The sequence below is a fragment of the Apium graveolens genome, chromosome 7 (assembly GCF_009905375.1).
Source record: "Apium graveolens cultivar Ventura chromosome 7, ASM990537v1, whole genome shotgun sequence".
NCBI lineage: Eukaryota > Viridiplantae > Streptophyta > Magnoliopsida > Apiales > Apiaceae > Apium > Apium graveolens.
This window is the reverse complement of record NC_133653.1, coordinates 5,491,924-5,499,115: the sequence shown is the minus strand read 5'-3', so window position 1 is coordinate 5,499,115 and position 7,192 is coordinate 5,491,924. Positions and strand designations below refer to the sequence as shown.

The 7,192-nt window shown below is 28.8% G+C and overlaps 1 long non-coding RNA gene across 1 annotated transcript; it reads right to left on the bottom strand.

Annotated features, from left to right (window-relative positions):
* Window positions 1–1,227: 1,227 nt before the first annotated feature.
* On the bottom strand, window positions 1,228–1,915 carry LOC141670985 (uncharacterized). Its single transcript, XR_012554879.1, has 2 exons — window positions 1,753–1,915; window positions 1,228–1,425 (listed from the first exon to the last, which is right to left on the bottom strand). It is a non-coding gene; the product is annotated as an uncharacterized LOC141670985 (long non-coding RNA).
* Window positions 1,916–7,192: the final 5,277 nt, after the last annotated feature.

Below are 7,192 nucleotides of genomic sequence, written 5' to 3'. Positions count from 1 at the left end.
TTGGTTCAAGATATGCGGGAATAGAGTAAGTCATATTGTATAAAATTGTTTCTTGCATATTAGTTATTTTATCGTGTAGTTGGCCTAGTATACTTCTTTTCGAATTTATACTAGTGGGTTAAGTTTTGAACTTGAGAATTGTTGAAAAGTGTTTTAAAAGAAAAAGGAAAAATATATTTGTGAAACTTTTGGAATTCTTGTTTATAGAACTGTAACCTAAAAGAACTTGGTTTAGTTTAAGGTCAAAAAATATATATTTTAATTGCTGAGCAATTGCTGGCATTTGTTTATTGTTTAAACAAGTTGTTTTATATTGAGATTTCAGTGTGACGACCAAATCCTTTGACCTCGGATTTGGGGGCGTTACATAAATAAATAAATCTTCTATGTATAATATAAAATACTTACATATATTTTTAATAGATGCTATAAACCTTTCTCGTGTAATTTAACACAAAAATTCAAAATTGGATCATATTCGACAAAACAAACATTACTAAAATCACACATTTTACAATAAATACACATTTTACAATAAATACTACAAATCAAATATAAGTTCTTAATTTGAATAAAATAGTTATCGTGTAGTTTATACTGTCGTCTTTTGTTTCCTTCTTCGTGTAGCAGTGTCTATATCGCTCCATTTACGGGATGTCGAGAGTTCGAAACTTGATAAAGACAATGAGAGTGCGCGAGGGTGTGTAAGTATACAAAAAAATAAGCACAATATAGAAGATTGATTCTTTAATGATTTTATTGCTTTTTTTACTAAATATTTTTAGTGGTTTCTGGCTAGATATAAACCGATGTATTTATTGACATTTTAGTAGAATCATAAAGATCGGCCTTTTTTATTAAACTTGAAATTTTTCCACCTAGGATATGCCCTAGAATATTTTTTAGTTTATTGAAATAATACATCTATTACTTAACAACAAATTCATTATTATTTATTTTTTTCAAAGCTTATAGGTCACTTAATTTTTAAATTAATTATTATAAGATTACAATTAAATTTGAATAATATATATAACTTATTTCTCGCTAACATATATAGCTCTTTCAATGTTTCTTATATCTCATATCGACATCGACAATGTACTAAATAAATTTTATCGTCTATTAATATATTTTAAATAGTATAAAGGATTAGTAAATATTTTCAAATATTAATTTCATACATATTCATTCTTTGAGAATTGGAAAGCAAAAAGAAACCACCGGTGGCCAATAGTAAAAGTTATTGTATTAATTGTTGGACATTACAATATACGCTCATGAATGATTGAATTACAAAACTTTATTCTTGTCCATTAATGATGGTTTGAAGTGGTGTCAAATTTTTGTCATTTATATCTTTTTCTTGGCAACAAAATATCCACCAACAACATTGATAGGTAGGGCAAGTAGGACACGATGTTCCTGCACAAAACATTTTACAATTCTTTAGATACTTGTAATAACTTGATAAATTATCTTGTTGCTAATTACATATTTTTTGAATCAAATCATTCAAATCAATTAAATTATGATTATTTAATTTTTAATTTTTTTATTTACTTTAATACAATATAATATAATATTTAGGTCATTAAATATATTATATTTAATAAATATATTTTTTGAATATAATATTTTAAAATTCTATAATTGATAAATACAAAATAAAAATCGTGCATCAAAATTTTCGGTCATAAAAACTTTTAAATATTAGAATCACAATAACATGTCAAGATATAACTATCTTACGGAAAGAATGAGCAGTATATGCCACTTGATCCAGAGCTGGAATCCTACTTACTGCACCCTCCGATTGAATATAGAAAGTTGAGATAAACATTAACAAGACGCCATAACAAATGATTTTTGAAAATGTCATTTTTATTGAGTAGTTTGTATGCAAGACTTGTTATTACTATATGCATATATTGAAGGAGATAATAACACATTTCCTCTTGTTTATATACATGACACAAGTGAGTAGTGGAATTTTGAAAATTTTAAGAAATTTTTGCAGTCAGTTGTCTTTTACAATATAAATATGCATTTAGGTAGCAATATGGTTGGTTGTTGGTTGTGCTTGTAAGTAAGCAAGATATTATTTGAAGAATGATTATGCACGATTTTAATGCGAGACTATAAAGAATAATTCTTTCACCCATATTTTACAACCAACTATATTTTGTTCCATATCTAATATGCCCCTTTATTATTCATAATGGATATGATCATATCCGCAATCAAATCTCTTAAAAAATAAAAAATATACATATTTCTCACATTTTTCATATTTATAAAAATGATATTTGACTAACATGCATTAGTTTTACGTAACGTTACAAAAAACAACTTATTCACTCACAACCAACAACCAACTGTACCTTATTTGTTATATTAGATGTTCACTATTTATAATGGATATCATATTCCCAAGTCAACTTACATATAAATAGTTATAAAGTATGTTTTTATATGATTATATAATGAATTTTTGTAATTAAATAAATAACTATCATAATAGCCTGTGCGAGGCACGGGCTATTTTCAGCAATATCGGAATTTCACGTATAAAGTTTTAGAATTTTGTGAGGATGGTTCTCAAATTTTATAATATTGAAAATTTAGAATTTTGGGAGAATGAGAAGCTGAAGTTTGAATAACTTCGACCACATTTGAAGCAAAAACAATCGTGTTCCCACGAATTGAATTCTTATAATTCGGATAGATAATGATTGTCAGGTTTTCTCTGCGACTTTTTCATTTTTTTAGAAAATTGGACAAATTTTGATTTTTTTTAAAATCGAGTATATTATGATGTCAAGTTAGAAATAAACCTAAATATGTTGGTCTAAATAAAAAAATGAATTAATTTATGAATTATGTGTACATATAACACTATTACATTTATACCATAATTGTTGACTTATTTGATTTTTTGCTGTAAATTTGGTCAAATAACTAAAATATAACATTTTATTTTCTTAAAATTATATTATGTATACGTTCTAACAATATATTTTTTATCGAATAAACACGCATTATAAACTTTATTTGCTTGTTTTTCGTATTAGTGTGAGCTTTATTATTTGACATTGTTAATTAATTCTTATATATAATATTGTAGATTTTAACAAGACGATTACTTGAAAACATATTACATTATTTACTAAATACATGTCATGTCTTAATTTATTTAAATTTTTCGTGTAATGTTTATCTTTATATGTTAGATATTGATCAAAATTATTATCTAAATTGTAACTTTAATTATTTAGAAATATTTATAAACAAAAAAACATGACTAAAAAAGTTGTTTAATGAATTGCAATAGAAAGGTGAAATTTTAATCTTTAGCGACAAACACATATTAAGTGCTTAATTAAAAACATAAAAGACAGAGTGTCATAGTAGTATTGTAGTGTTAGAACTAATGGGTAGACTTTTGGTTAACATATACTCTTCTTATATTATTATTGATTGAAGCAGGCTAGTGGTTATTCATGAGGAGATTTTTTTTTTTGCATTCGATTTATATTTTATACGAGGTAAGATAGTTAACGAGTACATGAAATTAGTGTCCGATATTTTTGTTGAGTAATTAGTTTAACATCGATCCATGTGATGCACGACAATGTTATTTCAACTTTTCCCTGTGTGAATGGCTCGTGTTCCAATAAATTAATATCTCATGGTTGTAAGATATTATTAATAAACATTTAAATTATTTTAATATTTTTACAATATTACAGATTTGGAGCATATTTTTTAATATATATATATAAATAATATATGTTTTGTCCTTTTATTTCACAAATAAGAGAGTTGAAGCAAAATATTGCCAAAGTAATATTATATGCAGATTTATTTATTTTGAAATATTAGGATGTATATATTTATTATTTATGCGTCAAATAATCGGTCCAAAGGAAGGTTATTTAATGGCCAAATAATAATGTACGTGCGAGAATAAATATGTAATAATTATTAAGTTTTTCATGTGAGTAACTAACCGGCCCAAATGAAGGTTTTTTTGCTTAACCGAATTTATTAATAATATTTGATTGTTGCGTGGAGAGTACCAATTGCGAGTTAATATTTCTGTCCAAAGACTAAATATTAATGTTGTGTTAGGTATCTTGCCAAATGGGCCCACAAACAATATAGTTTTATTTAATTTATTTTTTTTGCTATTATATATGCAAGTGATATGAATTTTATCTTATGCGAGCTTTTTTTTGTTCCAAACTGATGGTTAATGCATCTGCTGCTAATATAACTGCCAACATGAACTTCAATCTTGTGCTTAACGGCACAAACTTTAAAAGCTGGAAATAGAACTTTCTGTTAGTTCTCGGCTGCATGGATTTAGACTATGCTATAAGGAAAGAGCAACTTTCTTCTTTTTCGGAGGAAAGTTCAGCTACTGATAAATTGAACTTTGAGAAGTGGTAACGTTCTAATTGCTTAAGTCTAATGATGATAAAGTGCAACAATTCTGAAGCATTCAAGGGCGGTATGTCCGATGACTCTGATGAGGTATCTGTAAAGAATTTATTTGATTAGCTTGAAAAACGTTTTGCGAAAAATGAAAAGGCTGACACAAGTAAGCTTTTAGCCGATCTTGTTCAGATGAGGTACAAAGCTAAAGGAAATATTCGGGAGTACATTATGGAGATGTCTAACATCGCTTCAAAACTTAAGGCACTAAAGCTTGACTTGTTTGTGCATTTGGTACTCATCTCTCTTCCTGCACAATACGGTCAATTTAGTGAGTTAAAATACTCAGAAGGATAAATGGCCTCTTAATGGGCTCAATTCATATTGTGTGCGATTGGAAGATAAGTTGAAGCGTGACAAGACTGAAAGTGCTCATGTTACAACTACCTTAAAGGTTAAATATCAAAAGAGGACTGAAGATAAGGAAATTGCAGTGGGAAAATCACAGCCTAAGAAACAAAAGGCTCAAGATCAAGCTATTACATGTTTCTTTTGTAAGAATTTCGGGCACGTGAAGAAGGATTGTCCCAAGTACATCACATGGCGTATAAAGAAAGGTAGACTTTAATTTTTTGTTTTTTATGAAGTTAATTTAGTTTTTGTGCCTAATAATACATAGTGGGTAGATTCTGGTATTACTACTCACACAAGTATTTATATGTGGGGTTGCATTTGAAGCCGAAAATCAATTGATGCTGAAAGATTCATCTATGTGGGTGATGGCAATGCAGTTTTAGTTGAATCCATTGGAATTTTTAGATTATCTTTGGAGACTGGTCAATTTATTGAATTAAGAGAGACTTATTTAGGTACCGTCATTCTAGACAAAATTTTGGTTTCTATTTCTATTTTGAACAAATATGGTTAAACTGTTCATTCGAAAATAGTAAATTTAGTCTAGTTTCTTAATTCATCTTTAGTTACGAATGGTACCTTGATTGATAATTTGTATATGCTGAATGTAATTGCTTTATCTAATGAAACCTTGCAAAGAACATCAAGAGGTATAAAATAAAAATTATCAAGAGAGAATTATGCTATATTATGATATACTTGTTTATGACATATCTTTAAAGGGAATTACAGAAACTTGTGTCATATGGAATATTTGAATCCTTTGATTATTAAGACCTTAAATGTATGCATTGAGTTTATTAAAGGTAAACAGACAAATATAAGGAAATTAAGTGCCAACATGAGTACTGATGTCTTATAATTGATACATACTGATATATGCGATTCATTCCCTACGGCCTTTTGGAATGGTCAACAGTTTTGTATCACTTTTAAAGACGACTATTCTCGATATGGGTACTTATATTTAATACATGTAAAGTCACAGTCTTTGGATGTGTTTAAAGTCTTTAAAGCCGAAATTGAAAATTAGCTTTGTGAGAAGATTAAAGCTATCAAATCTGATTGTGGTGGTAAATACTATGATCGGCATGACGAATCCGGTGAACAACGTCCTGGACTTTTTTGCTAAATTCCTGGAGGTATGCAAAATCGTTCTGCAATACACTATGCCTGAGCATCCACGCATGAATAATATTGCTGAGAGACGAAATCGAATGCTTAAGGACATGGTAGGAAGTATAATTAGTCACTCTTCTTGACCTGAATTACTCTGGGGAGATGAACTTAAGATTGCAACCTATATACTGAGTAGCTCAACAACTGTTAGTTGATATTTTGTTGAGTATCCTGAGAAAATAAAGGGTTTCAAGTTTTATGATCCTTTGACAAAGTCTTTTTTGTTTGAAATGGGAAATACTAGATTTTTTTAAGATGTTGAGTTTGAGGGGGAAGATAAAGTTTGGGATGTTGACTTTGAGGAAGAATCAGTTTCTTGAGGAAGAATCAGTTTCTTGAGGAAGAATCAGTTTTTTTTACCTCATATAGTTCAAGATAAAAATATGGACGTACCTATACAATTTTCTACTCAATATCATGATGATGTTCAAGAAGAGAAAACTCAACAACCTCAAGAAGAAGTTCCACGTAGGAGATCCACTAGAGACATAAGGGTAATGGAAAATGACCCAGTCAACTTCCAACAAGCCAAACAAAGTGTTAATAGTCAAAAGTGGATTGAAGCCATGAATGATAAGATGAAATCCATAACGGACAATGATATTTGGGATCTTGTCAAGTTTCCTGAAGGTGCCAAACCGATTGGTTGTAAATGGATATTCGAAACCAAAAGGAATTCTAAGGGCAATACTGAAAGATATAAAGTGCATTCAGTAGCAAAGGGTTTTACTAAAAAAGAAGGCATTGACTATAAAGGGAAGGAGTCGAAAGCTTCCCGTATGTGGAATCACAAATTTCATAAAATCATTGTCTTATACGGTTTTTGAGTCCAATGTTATTGAGAAATGCATATATCACAAGTTCAGTGAGAGTAAATTTAAATTCTTGGTGCTTTATGTCGATGATATACTATTGACTTGTAACGATATAGGCTTATTTCAAGAAATTAAGAGATTTTTCATTAAATCATTTGAGATAAAGGATCTTGGTGAAGCCTTTTTTGTATTAAGAATTAAGATACATCGAGATTGTTCTTGAGGTATCCTTGGTTTATAACAAAAGAGTTATATTGAAAAGGTACTTGCTAAATTCGGCATGAAATATTGTACATAAATAAATACTCACGTTGATAAAGGTGACAAGTTTGTCTTAAACAGTT